Source organism: Ambystoma mexicanum, chromosome 12, assembly GCF_040938575.1.
Source record: "Ambystoma mexicanum isolate Mex_15411 chromosome 12, UKY_AmexF1_1, whole genome shotgun sequence".
Classification (NCBI taxonomy): Eukaryota; Metazoa; Chordata; class Amphibia; order Caudata; family Ambystomatidae; genus Ambystoma; species Ambystoma mexicanum.
In genome coordinates this window covers 93,121,164-93,139,812 of record NC_090936.1, presented here as the reverse complement: position 1 = coordinate 93,139,812, position 18,649 = coordinate 93,121,164, and the positions used below count along the sequence as shown (strand labels likewise).

Below are 18,649 nucleotides of genomic sequence, written 5' to 3'. Positions count from 1 at the left end.
TGTTTGGCAGTAAACCCACTTGGTAGCAGTCTGTACCACACAGATTCACTTGGTAGCTTTGGCTGAGCAGTCAGACTTCCCTCAAGAAGAGTTAGGAAGTATGTAGAGTATACACAATAGGTACAGAGATACAGTAGTACAAGCAAACACTGACCAGAGCTTTGGTGTAAAAGTATATAATTATTTATTTAAAGACACACTTGTAAATTACACTAGCAAAAAGAGGTAAGTAAATTCAGCACACAGTCACTATCATATATATACAACTCTATTCACTTATTAGACAAGTCTTAGTGAGAAACACCACTTATTTTCAGACAGAGGTGAGCGCCTAACATAAGATGGCACTCTAATAAGTTATAAAGAAGGGGAGGGAAAAAGGCAGAGTTAAGGAAGCACACAAGTTTCAATACTTTTAAAAGAACCACAGTAAGGCAGGATAGGCAGGGTTCTACTGGAGAGCAAGGAAGTCAATTGCAAGGCCCACTCTTGGAGAGAGCAAGCAGAAGGGGTCCAGGTTCACACAGTGGGGTTATACCTAAAGAGTCTTGTAGATAGTTCGCACAAAAAGGATGAAATTAAAGTCAGGAAACGTTAGCTAGGTTGTCCCAGGCTAGCCCAGGTTAGAAAGTCGAGGCTTTACTGTCACCCCGAACGATCTGTCGCAAGGGAAGCCAGGCGGGACACAGTACCTTAAGTGTGAAGGAGGCTCCAGCGGGGGCAGTTGTTCCTGGCAGCCGGTGCAAGTCAGTGTTTCGTCCAGAGGAAGAGGAGGTCTCGCCGTGGAGGAAAGATGAAGGTCGTTGCACTGCCAGGGAAGCAACCAGCCACAGAGTTCTTCGGTTAAAAGGTACTACCCTTCTCTTCGCGGTAGTGGTAAAGCGTGGTATTCCGGTTGCCGGGGTGCTTGGCACAGGCAAGGCAGCCACGAGATGCTCTAGGAAGGTGAAAAGAAGGCAAAACTGGTTATCCCCACCAGTCAAAGGAAGAAGACTCTCCGGACTGGAGATCTCCTCTGTCGTCGGGAAAAGTGGTGAGACGGTTCAGCAGGGCTCCACCGGTGGTGTCGTCGTTGCAGGTCGGCTCAGCTTCTCCCTCCTCGGATTCTTAGGTCCTGTGGCGACTTCTGAAGTTCCAGTCCCCAAAGCCCTGCTTTTATGCAGCACAGCCCCATTCACTCAGCCTAGCTGTCAATCAAACATGCTAAGTGGTGAGCCGGCCGGCTCACCAGTTGGGCCAATCACACAAGAGTGCGACTTGAGTTACCAAGGTAACTCAGTCCAGGGTGCCTAAACCCCCTCCCACACACCCTGTGGTACCCAGACAGAGTGGCACCACTTTTGGAGGCTTCTGTGGAGAAGCCCACCAAAAAGTGTAGCAAAGGGCTCGACTTGGGTTGGAGTCACAGAAGAGAACACAAACGCCATTTTAGAATCGAGTTCTGGCAAAAACTACCAACCGGTGAATTAATATTAAATAAATAAACCGGCGGTATGTTCGAGGCTATAAGAATTAAATAATTAAAGTTGGTAACCTCGAACAATGGGAAAATCCCATAGAGATATATTTGCGGTCGAATATAAAAAGTAGTATCCACTGCCACCAGCCAAAACTCGATCAGGGGGGACGGAGACGTGCCCCCTCGAACAACAGACCCCGGGGCAATCGCATTGCCCCGACCAGTACATCCACAATATGATGGTTTGTGCTGGTTTCTGTTCATAATTTGGGACTAGCAAAGCCAATGGTGACTTTACATGCCCTGGGAGACAGTAGTCAGTTCCAGGGTGTGGAGTCTATGTTGGGGGGTCGCTACGACACCCCTGGGTTAAGGCACGGAGGGTGCTGTGTAACCCACATCAAAAACACATGAGACCCTATGGAGTAAAAGACCCTATAGCCCATAAAACATCTGGAAAGATAAAGGAACACCCCATGTCTACGAGTGGGAGTAAAAGAGTCTCATTCTTAGCAGGAGAAAAAAATAAACCCCAAAAATCCAGCAAAGCTGCTAGGGGACTCACTAGGTTTGGGAAATTAGCCTTTACAGAGAATTCTCCCTAACACTTGCATCTTCATTGCTTTGCAAACAGGAGCAGAAACGATTTGTTAAAACAATGGTCCAAATGTCAATCAAGATCCATTCAGAAGAACGCTCTTGCATGAGAATAGGGCCAGAATTCTAATTTCTGGGAAGGGTTTACTTATAAGGAGGATCGGTTTTATTAAATGCTAATGAGAGTTGTGCTTCCAACCCCTGCACGCAAGTCTGAGGAATGAACTCTGTGATGTGTGTTTAGATTCCAAACGTGGTATAGTGTACGAGGGCCCTTTAGCACTTTTGGGAACTAAGCACGCAGCGTTTGCAGTCAATGATTCGGAGCAGACTGCAGATCACCACACCCGGACCCAGTAGCCTTTTTTTGTGCCTCACTTTAAAGCAGTGGTAGTCAAACCTTTTGATGCTGGGCCGTCCTTTGAGTAACAATGTTGTTGCTAGCCCCCCCTTGAGTAAAAATATTGTTGTTGGGCCCCCATGTGCCATATCTGCTTACATTTCCTATTAAAAGCAGTCACCGTGTTTTTTTTTTTAGAAGCTCGTCCCTCGAACCCCCCGGACATCCTTCAGCCCCCCCTATGGGGGTAGACCCACAGTTTGAAGACCACTGTTCTGAAGAGAAGATTGCAGAATGTAAACAAACTCTAATGCGCAAGTGCATTAAGCTTAAGCGCTTTATATATTGCTTAGGAAAAGACTGACGTGTTGCCTTCAATTAGGGTGGAAGTCTATGTATTTGGTTCTTTTTTTTGCGTTGGCTCATGCCAGCACATGGTCATAGAGCCTCCCTGAGGTTCCGCTGGATCTTGGCACAGCAAACAAGGCTGCCACTAAAATGGTGGTCATCAAGCATCTGAGTGCGCGGTCTTGCGCATTACTTCTCGGTGAGCCTTTGGCAGGGACCAGTTCCTGTTTTGTGGAGTGGGTGTGGTTATGTCAAAGACCTAATTGGTCAGACATGCTTTATGGGCTCTTTTGAAGTAAGCTAGACTTGCGTATGGTGCATAGATCTCACTTCAAGGGGTCCCACATCAGAGAACCCCCATGCCCTGATGGCTTTTTCTCTCTGCTTCTTGCAAGAAGCCAAATCTGGGTTTGTGTTTTTGCTTGAGGAATGGATGAAGATTGGGATTCATTTCTGGGCTGCAGTGCTTTAGGGATGCAAAGCGATGTCCAGGGGTGCTAGAACTTGCCAGGGAAGAGTCATGGTGCCCCGCTCAACTCACAAGAGCAGCTCGGCAGTGCTTTAGAGATGCAAAGCGATGTCCAGGGGGTGCTAGAACTTGCCAGGGAAGAGTCATGGTGCCCCGCTCAACTCACAAGAGCAGCTCGGCAGTGCTTTAGGGATGCAAAGCGATGTCCAGGGGGTGCTAGAACTTGCCAGGGAAGAGTCATGGTGCCCTGCTCAACTCACAAGAGCAGCTCGGCAGTGCTTTAGGGATGCAAAGCGATGTCCAGGGGGTGCTAGAACTTGCCAGGGAAGAGTCATGGGCCCCCGCTCAACTCACAAGAGCAGCTCAGCAATGCTTTAGGGATGCAAAGCGATGTCCAGGGGGTGCTAGAACTTGCCAGGGAAGAGTCATGGGGCCCCGCTCAACTCACAAGAGCAGCTCGGCAGTGCTTTAGGGATGCAAAGCGATGTCCAGGGGGTGCTAGAACTTGCCAGGGAAGAGGCATGGTGCCCCGCTCAACTCACTAGAGCAGCTCAGCAGTGCTTTATGGATGCAAAGCGATGTCCAGGGGGTGCTAGAACTTGCCACGGAAGAGTCATGGTGCCCCGCGCAACTCACAAAAGCAACACAGCAGTGCTTCAGGGATGCAAGGCAATGTCCAGTGGGTGCTAGAACTTGCTAAGGAAGAGTCATGGTGCCCCGCTCAACTCACAAGAGCAACTCAGCAGTGCTTCAGGGATGCAAAGCAATGTCCAGTGGGTGCTAGAACTTGCTAAGGAAGAGTCATGGTGCCCTGCGCAACTCACAAAAGCAACTCAGCAGTGCTTCAGGGATGCAAAGCAATGTCCAGTGGGTGCTAGAACTTGCTAAGGAAGAGTCATGGTGCCCCGCTCAACTCACAAGAGCAACTCAGCAGTGCTTTAGAGATGCAAAGCGATGTCCAGGGGGTGCTAGAACTTGCCAGGTAAGAGTCATGGGGCCCCGCTCAACTCACAAGAGCAGCTCGGCAGTGCTTTAGAGATGCAAAGCGATGTCCAGGGGGTGCTAGAACTTGCCAGGGAAGAGTCATGGGGCCCCGCTCAACTCACAAGAGCAGCTCAGCAGTGCTTTAGAGATGCAAAGCGATGTCCAGGGGGGTGCTAGAACTTGCCAGGGAAGAGTCATGGTGCCCGCTCAAAACAAGTGTGACTCAAAAGTAATTGAGTTTTGCCAATGTGTAAGCTACTATAAGGACGCCAGTTCAGCAAAATGCCAGTGGTAGCGGAAATGACATCACACACCTAACAAAGTCACAGAAAGGGGTGCCATTCCACCTCTGACCCTGTTAACATGACAGACAGGAAGTAATCTCACATGACCTTTGATCCTGATGGCATCACAGGAAGTCAAGTCATATATTTAAAAAAATGTATATATGCTTTTATTTATTAGGTTAGGGCCATGCATGCCTAGTATAGTCATAATATGCTAAATACATCCCATATTCACAGGTGCTGCCATAATATGGCAAGTGTGGACTCCTGTATGGAGGTAATTCCATATTTTCCCTGTTAAAGCCTGCACTTTTAAATGCCCCAATAAAATCAGCCAATTACCGTTCTTACCCAATGCGCATGTTTTAAGTCGCAAAATGTTATACGCAACCCCTTAGAAAGGGTCCCAAATACGAACACCCGCTGCACTTAGCCTTGCGGTGCACATTTGCAAGTCCAGCTCCCAACACAGCTCCTGACACTGATGATAGATACCTGTGAGTCTTCTGGCTCTGGCAGCACCAAGGTTGGAAGACCCCCTGCCATTACCTCTTCCTTCTCCTTCCCCCAAGCCTCTTTCCATCTGCACTGCTTCAGCCACAACCTTATGATCCGATGCAGGTGGGAAGAGAATGTCCAAGCCCACCCCCCAAACCCACCAAGCTTCCTAAAAGCTTCTGTGGGGTCTGGGAGAGGGGCAATGGGTAAAGGACTTCAGAAAGTATAGAGGGCAGCGTCCCCTTTTCTTCCGGTTTAGTGCTTCCCCTGTGATCCCTGGACCAGGGGCTTAAGGGAAGTACCAGGGATTGCATGTGGGTCACCAGTGGGGCAGCTGCTACCCAGAGCAACCCCCCAACTACTACTATCCCTGAGGCCTACATTGGGAAACTCGTGCTTAGAAGGCTGATGTTAAGCCCCCTCACCCACTCCTTTTAAAGAGGATTGTGGTCACCCAGGAATGTGTGTGAGTAGGTGAGCGAGTGGGTCAATCCGTTTCTCAGGGATGTACAACTCTAAGCAGAGCCTTAAACTTCAGCTAATGGCACATAATCACAGATTTTAAACTTCTGGCGGGAAACAATGAATCCAGAGATAATTATGGGAGGAGTTTGAAAATGTGCATTAGTTGTGAAATCTTCAATATGTGAAGTGCATTCCTGAGTGTTAAATAACCCTGTGCCCTTTCTTCTCAAGTCCATCATGGAATATACAGTGACAGGGGCGTATTTGAACATAATGATGGGGCTGAGATGCAATGAAGTGAGAAACAGGGCACATAATGCGCATTGTTCTTTATAGAAATCTAAAGCATGCGGCAAAGACTTGCACGTCATTCGGCCTCTTATTGTGATGAAAAGTAATGTCGTGCATGCGCGAGAGCGCGCATTCCTTTTGGTACCAGTTCAGCGTGACGAGGCTTTTCGTCTCGCTGTACACGACAGACCCCAACCTGGAGATCTTTCACACGTCTGGCAGACGGGGGTCAAGTTCTAAAAACGAAAGTGGAGGGACTCATTAACAAACCAATTGAATGTGGCGTCACCAGAAATTAGCATATCAAGGTGCCTTTTAAAAAAAAGTGGAGGGACTCCTGAAAAAAGTCGGGGGACTTTGTTCACCTGCGAGTACCCTCGACTTGAGCCCTGGTGGCAGAGTTCTTATGAGAAGGGTGGCCAAGATGCGCCTGACTTCCTTTGCCCTGGATGGATTTCCAGTACCACAAGTAAAGTAGGTAAGTAAAGCAAAGTAGTTTATCATTTGTTATTTGCCCAGCAGCGCATAGCAGCTCTGAGAAAATGGGCCGAGGTTGTTAATAGGACAGCAGGATGAAGCAGGTGAGACCTGTGGCGTTGCAGGATGAACAAATTGGAATTACCTAGGTCCTGTGTAACAGGAATTACCGTGAAATGATAGAAAATAAAATACCTACTGCAAAATGACCGAATTTGTTTTGGTCAATTAAAAAAAAAAATATTTTGGGGGGAGACCTCCCGCACCTTCCCACACTTCCCCCTACATCGACCTATACCTTTACCCCACATCATCTATTTTTTACTAAAAATGTACAAAGATTCCTAACAAATTCAACCAAAAAAATGTGGTAATTTTGCAGTAGGTATTTTCCAATGCGATCATTTCTGCAGATACAGTGTATGTAACAGTATGCTGCCCTAGGTTTGGTGCAGACTTTTAGGAGTTTGATATCCAACAGGGAAGCCTAGGATCTAATAAAAGGCTAGATGTGCTTTGGGTAATTGTACCCCTTCACATGGAGAAGTGTAAAAGCACTGGGGGGAAGGGCTCGGAAATAGTTTGATGACGTTTATGTGGTTTTAGCTGGGGCTGCAGCGGCCATCTGTGGAGCAGATTTGTGTGTTGTGTACGGTGGTAGGAGAATTTAGAATGGAGTCAGTTAGCTGTGGGACAGGGGGTGTAGGAAAACAAGAATGTGAGAAGTGTGGGGAAGAGAAATAAACCTTGGGTGCCCTCCAGGACTTGGGTAGTTTGCACCTGCGTGTGAGGTGGACAGGCTGTTTGTCAGAAGTTTGCTGTGACAAGCATTTGATTTGTTGTCAGTTTTATGGGGTCTGATCTACACAAACCCGCTTTCTGATTGGTTAATCGATGGGATGCATATGGGTCCCTGGTAATTTGTATGGTTTGTAGGGCACCTTTTGTGGGACGAAGTTGAGCTAAGCATCTGTATAGATAGGTGGGGTTCGGGTGCCGTTGTCGTGTACAAGTTAGTTGAAGATCCAGGTGTTTGGCTGTTTTCTGAATGCTAGGTGGCCTTCTATACAGAGGTCTTTGGGTAGGGATTTCCATAGTTTGATTGGTAGGAGGGAGAAAGTGGATGCTCCATACCTTTTTCTGTTGACATTTTGGTATTGTTGCTCGATTGCAGTGTTCTCTTTGGTGTGTAGTGTTGATAATTTCCGAGGGATGGATTCTAGACCCCTGCCATAGTAAGATTAGTAAGTGGTATATGCTAGCTTGAAGTGGATCCTGCTTTTAGTTGGGAGCAATTGAAGTGTGAGGAGTGCTGGGGTGATTTGCTCATGTCTTGTCAGTATTAAGAGTAGACCGGCTGCCACGTGTTGGGTGCTGTATTTTGTTGAGTAGCTATTCTGAGAGACATGGTAAAAACTTTGGCTTTGTCCAATCGTAATAGTACCAGTGAGATAATAGCCAGGGTCTTTTGTGTGAAGGTAAGATAGGGCATGATGTGTCATAAGGGTCATAAGGTGGGAAGTTGGAAGAAACAACTCCTTACAATGGCTTAGATCTGTGCTTCTATTCTGTCCACTGTGACTCCACGGTTCCCAACAGTATTGGTAGGCAGTGAGCATGTTACATGCCAGGTTGTTCAGTTTACAACTATGTGAATTAGGAGCGAGTGGAGTCAAAGATGACACCAAGGTTTTTTCCTCACAGGAAGGTGAATGTAGAGGGCCCAAGGAGAGCGGCCACAGTGAGAGAGGGAAAGCTGGAACAGGGGTTCCAATGAGAAGGATCTCCGTCTTACTGGCATTGAGGCAGAGATCGTTGGAGGCACACCAGTCCTGAATCACGGATAGACAGTCTGGAATGAGTGAGGGAGGAGAGAAGTCTGAGGGGAGCCTGAAAGAGAGCTGAGTGTCATCCGCATACCACTGAAAGTTAGAAAAAAAGGTGGAGATCAAGCGGTCTAAAGGGGCCAGATAGACATTGAAGAGGCAGTATGAGAGGCTAGAGCCCTGGGGGACACCACAAGTGGAGAGTGTGCTGGTGGAGAGAAAGGACCCAAATTGAACCTGGGAGGGACGGTCCAGGAGAAAGGAGGTCAGCCTCACCAGGGCCTGATCCGTGATGCCCAGGTCTCACTTAGTCGATTGGTCAGGGGTGCGTGATTGACCACGTCGAAGGCAGAGGAAAGGTAAAGGAGGCATGTTACTCATCAGGTTGTTCAGTTTACAACTATGTGAATTAGGCAGATTAAAAGAGTGGATTTAAGAAATGTCAGAGAGAAGCCAACGAAGCCTCTCAAAGCACATCTCACGGCTGCTCTTTTAACATATTTTGCTTTAGGCATTTCAGAAGCTTCTCGCCTAAATTGACTATCTGGGGTATATACTTTTTTACAGTTTGGAAAACTAGGAAGCATCTTAATTCACAAGCTCTAGTAGACCAAATTCAGGCCCTGAAATACTATCCTGAACTATTAGCCACGGAATGTGTTGCGCTCACCTGGTTGTGGCACAGAAGGCGTGGAGATCTCTCAGCTGTATGGGGAAATGCGCTCCAAAACCCCCCAAAAGGCGCCCACTCACTGGATTATACAGTACAGTGTACCCCTTTTCTGTTGGCAGAAGTGCGACGTGACATACCTCCTAACCGAACTTCAGTGATGAGTATAGGAGCTGTATGGGGGAACAAGATAAATACAGTAAATACATGAAGCCCTAGAACTATACACATAAAGGGTGAGTAGTTTAAAGCAACACTGGCTTACCCTCTTGTCCTGCACTCCAGCTTTGTACCTATCCTTTATGATCAACAGGAATCAACAATGATGTGTCTGGGTGAGTAGAGTCCAACGAGCAGTAAACCATGGGTGAATCATAACAACTAACAATAAATACCTAACTTTAAATAAGACTTACTGTTTAGAACTAAACAGGCAGCAGGATCCTAGTTCAATTGTTCTAGTTCAATTGTTAGGAACCATTGCAAGAACGCTGCAGCATCTTTTCTGACACCTTTTGTATTTCCTGGTGTATCCTTCAATATGCTGCCCACGCAATGTGCTGACGTATGTGGGCATGTTGCATGCCCAGTTCATTGGATGGTGTGAGACAGGCATGGTAAATCATAAAATGGAGAGTGTTGCTTTGCCATGCGTTTGTACTTTGAGAAACAGGGTGGGTAAATATGATTCCGTAGCCTACCCTTTGTCAACCCAACATTGTTGCAGTGAATGCTTCAATCAAGAGGGATGACACAGACAACAGAAGTGTAATTCTAAACAAAACGTTATTAATAATCAGGATGGTATAACACCTAATTTCCCCTATACTATAGTGGAATTATCCCTGCCTAAAGAAACTTAAGGGAAGTCTTTGTCTACAAGTCCAAAATGAAAGTCAGTCTGTGTCAAAACCTATGCTTGTCCTCACAACTGTATCAAAACATGATGTAGGAATTTTCTCAACAAAATATAAGGGACTGAGCTACTTTCAGCTTGAGTTCTTCTTGGGTTCCCTGTTTCAATTTCAACACAGTTCCGATAAAGGTTCAATTCAAATAGTGTTTGGTCAAGTTCTAGAATTACCTTCTCCAAGTTCAAATGTAACACCATTTACACAAAATGAAGGTCCAGGACTTCTCCTTCAAACGTAGCACAGTTCACAATAAACTTCCACAAGACAGCAATCTCTGGTTGTTGGTCTCCTGGGGTCTCCTTGTTCATAGTTGAAAAAGAAAACACTGGGTCTGTTTGACTCTCCTTCAGGTTTGCTTCATCAATTGTTTCTCAGTTCGTTACAGCTCATTGGGGGTCATTCCGAGGTTGGAGGTAAGGAATTACCGGCACCGGTAAGGGTGCCGATGCCGGTAATCCCTTACCTCCGTATTCCGAGGTCCCTTTGCAGGTCCTTCTTTACCTCCTGCTTTTAGCAGGAGTAAAGTACGGGACCCGCAAAGGTACTTCGGGGGTAATTACGGTACCGTAATTTACAGTGCCGTAATTACCTCCTTCCCCATTCCCATTGAGCCCTATGGGGCAGAAATGGGAATGGGGAAGGGCAAAAGGTGAATGGGGAATTACCGGTCACGCCAACCCTGGAATGGGCCGGTAATTACTCCATTCACCATGCCGGATTTGGGATGGTTTCGGAGGCAACCATGGAGCTAATTACTCCATGGTTAGCTCCAAACCCGGAATGAGGCCCATTCACTGTTAAGGATTTCCTGGTCTAGGCGCAGTTGTTAGACCACACGATCCACCCATTACAGGTCATGCAACCAGTAACCCTCATATTAGGAAAAGTCCTGGTCTATGTGCAGTTGTCGGACCGCACGGTCCACTCATCACATGTTGTGCAGCCATAAGTCTCTGCAAAGCTTCTGGGCCCGACTCTTCTGCCTTAGGCTTTCACTTTCGGCATTTGTATTCCTTGTAATACGCTTTGATACCAGTTCTTGGCTTATAATATACTTGTGACTCTTTCTCACACTCGCAGTTCTAATCGACAGACTTTCTTGCCTTTACACATATAATGTACACCCGAACTTTTCAATCCTTCATATCTCTTTAATGTGTCCATACTGCTCTTTAGTAGTAATGCTGGTTGACATGTCTATGAAAGTGTTCATTCATCATTCAGCATATCATAGTTCACTCAGTTTGCAGCTTTCTTTCAGCTTGGCATTCATTATAAGTAGCATTTACTGCTGTTCACTTAAATGACAACTTTCTTTCAGTTCGGTATTCAATATGGGTAGCATTTGCTCAAATGCAGGGATTGTTTCTTGTTTCAACGTTCCTTCGGAGCGCTCCGGTCTCGTCAGTATCTTCTGACTCTTACCGGCTTTCGCGGCTCCTCCCAGCGACTCTCCCCCAGTGAGAAACCACCTGCCAGTTCACCATGCACATCTCCATAAACGCCCCAGAACCTCTGCTGTCTCTCTCCACATTCTGTCCCCAGCGTCTTCTGCAGCTCCAGCTGCACCCGGGCTTGGGCACGGACAGCTCTTCCCTCTCTCCTGTGGCAGAGCATCACCTGCTGCCTCCTTTCAAATTAGAGGGTTCCCGGTCCTGCAAAGTCCCTCTGGCAGGTCTCCGGGAATCGTTACTGGTGTCTCTGCTTCTTAGCTGGGTCCCAACACGGCGGTCTCTCTCCCCCCCTCTCTCACAGCTTGTGTCACTTTGCGGCTTGTGTTCACTTTTAGGCTCCGCCTTTTATACTCTAATATTATGAACAGGATGCAGGTGAAAAGGGTTAGACTCAATTGCCGGATCTTGTATCTGCCTGTTAGTGTGACATGCATGATCTTCATTAATTGATGCCTCCAAACCACTCTTCTTCGTCCCAGTACCAGAGTGGTGTTTGCCATAATAAGTGTGCATTACTCTTAGTTGCCTCTTCCTCTTCTCAGTACTTGGTGGGAGATTATAGGGAAAAATGGGAAAGGACTGACAATATCCCATGAAGACTTGGGGGGTCGGGTAGGTCAGTGTTAGTAAAGGGGGATACCATGTCTCACCTTCATGTACCCTCTCTACAAATCCAAAAAACCCTCCACTCAGGTGATCCTCCCTCGCTTGTCCACCCACAGGGTTGAAAAGCGATGGCTCTTTCTTGGCCACCTGAACAGACGATCCCTGGGGAGTAGATGTGACAGCACCTTCAGGCTTCTCACAATGGCCACTGGAAAAACGCCCTGAGCTGTTGCATAGCAAATAAATGCCTACACTTCGTTACCTGCCTTCTCCTCCATACTAGACTATAAGCGTCTGTATAATAACGGGGAAAGGCACGGGCTATGTACTTGGGAGCATGGATGTTCCTAACAGAATCCTTCTCCTGGCTTCTGAGATGCAGTTCAGTCTGTCCAGGCCCATAATAAAGCAAACTGCAATGTTCTGGAACCTACCATATTTGTAAAGACCTATTTTTGAAACTCTGAAAACTCATAGTTCCCACCACTGTAGTTTTGCTCTTAAAGAATTAAATGCAGGCTCATTCTTAGCTTCCTGGTCACTAGGAATTTGTTTTTACAGCCTGATTGTCCTTGTGACAGCTATTGCTCAAAGGTTTACCTTGTTGAGTACCTGGAGGTTTTGAAAGAGGCTAAGAGTATTTGGGGCAGTGCCATTTCCTGTCTTTACTCAGCTGCCTACCCTTAGAATAATGGTGTCTGTTTATTCCTTATTGAGCTGCACCCATCTCTCCTTCATCCCCGGTTAAATACTTATCAGGGAAGAAATAAGTGTCTGTGAGCAACCTTTCTATTCTATAGCTTTCTTATACAGTAGGGTATTGTCCCCAGAAAAATGCAGACTAAAACTGTGGCTCTCAATCTGGCGTGTCAGTGGGATAATGTGGATATTGAGCGTGTGAGGATGAAGGGGTTCTATGTCATTCCTTGCCAGGTTTTCTATTTCTGCTGTATTTATTGCTGCCGATTTTGGACGAAAAAACTCTTCACGTTTAATTTTTACATTTCAGAGGTTCGGTCGGGGTTCCCCCCAATCTTCCACTTTGCAGTTTTTGACTATTCCTCACACCCCCTACTCCTTATACCCTTTACCCACACCCCATATTTTTGGATTTGTTTTTCTGGTCAAAAATCTGCAGCAAAGAAATCCGCAAAAAAAAGCCCTGGCGATGAATGAACGTCATACCGAATGAAGACCCCAGAGTATTCCCACTGTCTGATGTTGAAGACTCCTTCCTCCTTTCCTTCCTTCTCTCCTGTCACACCTGAGGAACTTACCAGAGTTGTCCGCTCCATGAAGGTCTCGTCTAAACAGGTGTCCCCTTGCTCATTTAGGACCATCAAGGATAACATTGGCTCTCTTGTCCCTGCTCCCGCTGATTTCTGCAATCACTCTTTTACCACGGGATCTTTCCCCTCCCCGTTAAGCACTCCCTTGTGCGCTCACTCCTAAAAAATCCTTCCTCTGATCCTACCTGCCCTTCCAGCTTTCGCCCTATTTCCATCACCCCCTTCCTGGGGAAGCTTGACGAGAAACTGGCCTTGCCCCAACTTATCTCTCACACTGAACTTGTTGGTGGCCTTCAATCTGGATTCCGAGCATACAGAGGCACGGAAACTGCTCTTCTGAACACCCATGAAGAACTGCTCGCATCTCTGGACTCCAACTCCCCAGCTGTCATTGTCCTTCTTGATCTCTCCTCTGCATTTAACACAGTTAACCATCCATCCTCATACAAAGGCTCCACGATACACTTGGTATCTCGGAGCGTGCACTGGATTGGCTGTCCTCTTTCCTCCCTAACTGCTCTTTCCACGTCATCCTGGGCCCATTCTCCCCTCCTACCTCCATCTCCACCTGGGGTGTCCCACAGGGCTCTAGTCTCTCACCCTGGCTCTTTAACATCTGCCTTGCTCTTGTTGAACGCCTCCTCTCCTCCTTCTCCTCCAACTTCCAGTTTTACACAGATGACACACAGCTCTTCTTCAGAGTCCCAGCTGAACCTGTTGCACCCTTCAATATTCCTGACTGTCTATCTGCCATCAAGTCCTGGTGTGCCTCCAATGATCTCTACCTCAATGCCTGTAAAACTGAGATCTTTCCCATTAGCACTCCTGCTCCCTCTTTCTTCCCCTCACTCTGGCCTTCCTGCTTTGGCTCTCCCCCTGCTCCTTCAGCGTAAGCAAGAAACCTTGGAGTCATCTTCGACCCCTCTCTCTCCTTCCTCCCTCACACTCGGAACACTGCCAAGAAGTCCAGCTACCAGCTCTTCCTTCTCAAAGGAATTCTACCTTTTCTCACTTTCCCGCAGAGGCTCAATGTGACTCAAGCCCTAGTTCTCTCTAGACTTGACTACTGTAATAGCCTTCTCCTGAATCTTCCTTCTTCCACTCTGTGATGCCTTCAGCTTATCCAGAAAAGGGCAGCAAGACGTATCCTTGGCCTTAAGCCCAGGGACCGCATCTCTCCTGCACTGAAAAGTCTTCACTGGCTCCGGGTTGCTGCACAGATTAAATTCAAATCCCTCTGCATCATCCACAAGGCTGTCTGGGCCTGGGCAACACACTATCTTCAGCTCTATCTTACTAGATACTCCCACTAGACCTCTTCTCTCCTCTAGCACCAACTCTGTGTGTAAAGCGTTTTGCTAAAAAGAGGGCAGGGGGTCGCTCACTTTCCTCTGCGGGCTCCCTCCTTTGGAATAGCCTCTCCCTCCCCCTGTGCCTAGAGCAGGATCTTCTCAAATTCAGGAAACCGCTTCAGACTTTCCTCTTTTCCTCCTCCTTCCCACCTTCTCTCCTCTGCTGGTCCTACAGTTGCTGAATCGGTGTCCTTGACCCTTATGCATCCTGGGGGCCTTGACCTCCCACACCAATTATTCTCAGCTCCTGTCTATCCATAGCACTTTGTATCTGCACACCCTCCGCCCTGGAGATTCGCACTTACACCTCCTGCTGCCCTGGCTGTGTAGCACTCAACATTCCTAGAACTTCTCCATGGCTCACACACGAGCTTGGACTCCGCAGCACTTACCCCCTCTTCCTTTCTGCATTTGCATGTTCTGAATACTCACAAGGCATAGTAGGTATGTCCCTCTCCCTCTTCCCCCTGAGCTCTTAATATTGCGTTGTAATGTACTCTCCCTCCCTGCCCTGTGGGCGCATTGAAACAGTATATTTTTATTGTATAAGCCCCTAACAAGCAAACAATAAATAAACAAATAAGATCTAAAATCCCCAAGCTCTACTTATCGAGTCCAATGGAAAGGAATAATTTAAGCCAATTCTATACCCTCCCCATGGAAGGCAGGTGAGAGAGCATCAGGCGAAGATCGACCTTGATGAAGGCATTGGGCATGTTCAGGAACATCACCAGGTTTTCTTGCCTGTGTCTGCCTCCCAGAACATATCTTCCAACAAGTCAATGGTGACTGATTTACTGACCAGCTTCGGCCTAAGCTCTGATTTAAGCCGGAGACGGATATTGTTAGTGTCTAGGTATTCTGTTAGAATCTAACATACACTTTTCCAGACTTTTGCAGTCAGAGGAAGGGCATCTGCAGGTCCATAGATCAGCCTTAAAGCCCCCCCAGGAGAGGCTATACCAAGCATTAAAGGAATATAAATGAAGTGCCTAAGTGAAGCATTGGCTATTAACAATATCTCTAGTGCCTTCGCTACTCAAGATCGCCTGGCCAAGTGGAATGTACGCCTACTAGAACCCAGTCCATACTCTAATTTTCTTTTTGTAACGAGGGGAAATTGTTTAGGTTCAGGCGCAACACAAACAACTTACCATCATTACATTAAAAAAATAAACATAAATAGGGACACGTAGCAAAATGAAAGGGTGCTTCTTCTAAAATGAAGGAATGATGGAGCCTCCTATCCATTACGGGGATGGCTACATGAAGCAGCAAAGGATCGAGACACTGAAGGAAGAAGATGCAGCAGTGAGCACCGCTGACGTAAGGCAGGTATTTCCTTTAAAATGACAGGTGCCGTGGCAATCCATTCGGGTTACTTGTATTTCCAGACAATACTGGTGCTTATTGCCCGGGTTCTGAGGCACCCAAATGGTGGACCAACATTCTTTAGATGCCAATGGTGGGGTCCTCCAAATCAGAAGCCCTTCTTCAGAAGAGCACTGCTACATGCTTTCTTTAGTAGGGCCGGAACAGCCCCTGAATGATCTTGGAGATACACCTGAGAGCTATTCTGCTTTGTCCAATAGATCCCAGCCAGATTTGGAGTCTACTCCAGCTTCTATAGATTTGCATAACTTAATTAAGGCCGGAAGCTCCTCTCGAGAGGGTATGATTACACCCATCAACCAGTCTTTCTCTGCCACAGCTTCAAAGGTCTTTGCCTCAATATTAACAATGTTGCACCTCTCTCCTTACCTCCAGTCACCTAGAGTAGAGGTAGGTTAGCTGAGAGGAAACCCTCTTGAGAGTTAGCCTGTCTTATCGTTCACTAGGATGTCCCTTTTTGCACTTTGATAAGCTTTGCTATGTTAGGAGACCACTGGAACTTTCTAAGAAATGACATAGAAAGCCAACAATTGGGAGATATCAGATGCTGCATGAACGCCAGAGTGGATAGAGCTGGAAAGGGATCTAGCAGAGCTAGTCCCCTTGATCGTATACTCCAAGGAATGCCTCGGCCGCAGGTCCCGCTCACAAACTGCGGCCGAGGCAAGAAAGGAATAGATGCGGAGGAGCAAGACTTTGAAAAGGACGCCATTCACACTACTGTCTGTCCCCTTGTTGCCCAAACCAAGTGTGAGACTTTGCCTTAAAATTAGAGCCAGGCTGAGGAGACGTGACCCAGGACTTTCCCAGATCATTCCAATCCAGGTCGGGAACGGAATGAAGGGATTTGAAGAAGCTGTAGTCAACCTGGGCGAAACATCTCGCACGTTTCCTGTTCATCTCCCTGCTTGTAGGGGTCACTGCAGGACACCTAAATCTACCTTTTGTCTACCGCCAACCGAGTGAGTCCCATCTAAAATTATTTTGAGGAACATTAAGCTGCGCTCGAGAGACTTAAAGATGTGATACATGCAACAATAATCTTTGTTGGGGCCCCATTGGGTGCCAGCAAGAGAGATAGGGCTAGCGGACTACGACAATTTTTGGAGGTGTAGGAAGTCATCAAGAACAATTGCACTTATCTTGTGGGAACGTGGCGAATGCAAGCGCTTCCGGAATGGGGTGTCAGAAACGATTAATTTGGTCCTATAAACGACTTGGCAACTGTGTCATGCCAGAGCAAGGCAGACACCACTGGGATGACGCTTTTTACCTTAGGCCTCACCTTAGACTGGCAGGGGTCCCCATGCAAGAGAGCTACACTGTGCTGGAGCTCAGTAGCTGTTGCCCCCAGTCCTCGTATACTGTTGGCGGGATGGGGGGCAACAGTCCTGTATGGAGACGTCATCTTCCTGCACAGATTTAACCCTTTGATTATGCTAATTAAAGACCCGTCATCAGCACAGTGTATGGCTTCAACGTGCAGTGAAGATGTTTTCTTAACTCTGGCTCCCTTATACTCTGTGCCATTTGCCACAGGCTGTAAGATGCGGACCCGCATTGCTTTTCTAATTAAAAACCTTGTTATATGTCCACATATTGTCCACATTTTTCTTTCTTTTTTAATCTATTGCTTGTTGTGCCTTTTTGCTGTTGTCAATTTTTGGGGGGTTATCCATGTCCCTGGTCATTCCTTCTCTTGCTTCTTTTGTTTCTGTGTACCATCCTTTATTAACTCCTAGCGCCTCTTCAGCTTTCTAACATTTCTTTAGCCACCCCTCTCTTGCGACATTATTTTTCTCAAACTAGTAATTTTCCCTGGAACGGGGATGTACCTCCCCCTGTTATCACAGCATAGTTGTTCTAATGTAGGCAAAGGGTTGTCCTGGTCACTGTCAATGTGGTGATCCCATTGTGCAGGCTTCCGCCAAGTGCTCTAATTCAGGCCTGAGCAACCGCCAGCATTATAGCAAAGGCGATTTATTTACAGTGAAATTAACTTTTAAATCGTTTTAGAAAATGTGCAGTGCCAAAAAATAGGAGTACATAAGCATTAATATTTCAAATGCATTCTTTAAATCAGAATGCTCTGTACCTGTTAAAAAGAAAAACAAGTATTGTGCATATTCGAGATCTGGGATTTGCAACCTGTGGCTCTCCAGATGTTTTGGAGTACAATTCCAATGATTCCTCACCATTGGCTTCGATGGCCAGGGCCTATTGGTGGGAGCTGTAGTCTAGAACATCTGGTGTGCCAAAGGTTGAAACCCCTTGTTCTTGATACTTGCAGCGATATAGCAGGGGTCTGCAAGCTGCAGTTCTCCAGATGTTTTGAGCTGCAACTCCCATAACCCCTCCCCATTCAGGCTGGCTATGGCTGCTGGGATTTGTAGTCACACATATACATTTCCCATGATCCCTCACATTGATTATGCTGGTTAGGGCCGATTGGATTCGTAGTCCAAAACATCTGGAGAGCCAAAGGTTGCAGAGTCTTTCGATATAGGCTTCCTGTCTTTAATTGACAATAAGACATATTCAGTGGTAGTAAGTTATGCTTGATTTGGCATTTACTAGAGAGGTAGAAAAAGCAGCTGAAAGGGTAACCAGTCACAAGCGTACTGTATACCAAGCATGTCAATTACAGTTATGTGTTCACAGGCTTGGCATATGTGCCCGGTGCCACGGTCCCAGTACTGACCTCTGACCTTATTGCTGCTGATTGTGCAGCTGCGGCTAGAAGGGGTGCAGTGAGAGAGAGGCCTCAGCTTTGTGAGAATGGATATCTTTGTGCTTGCAGCAGCAGTCACTGATAGGGTGGTGGGTGCAGTCTGAAAATGAGACAGCCTTGGAGGAGATTGGGTTAGCAGTCATGGGGATCTCCTCCCTAGAAAACCCACAGGTTCCTCGTGGTGCATGGTTGTGTTTTGC

General features: G+C 47.0%; 1 protein-coding gene across 2 annotated transcripts in view; it reads left to right on the top strand.

Moving 5' to 3' along the window:
- Positions 1-18,649, top strand: part of RELN (reelin) — a 2,335,047-nt gene that overhangs the window by 986,919 nt on the left and 1,329,479 nt on the right. The gene's annotated exons all lie outside the window — the stretch shown is intronic.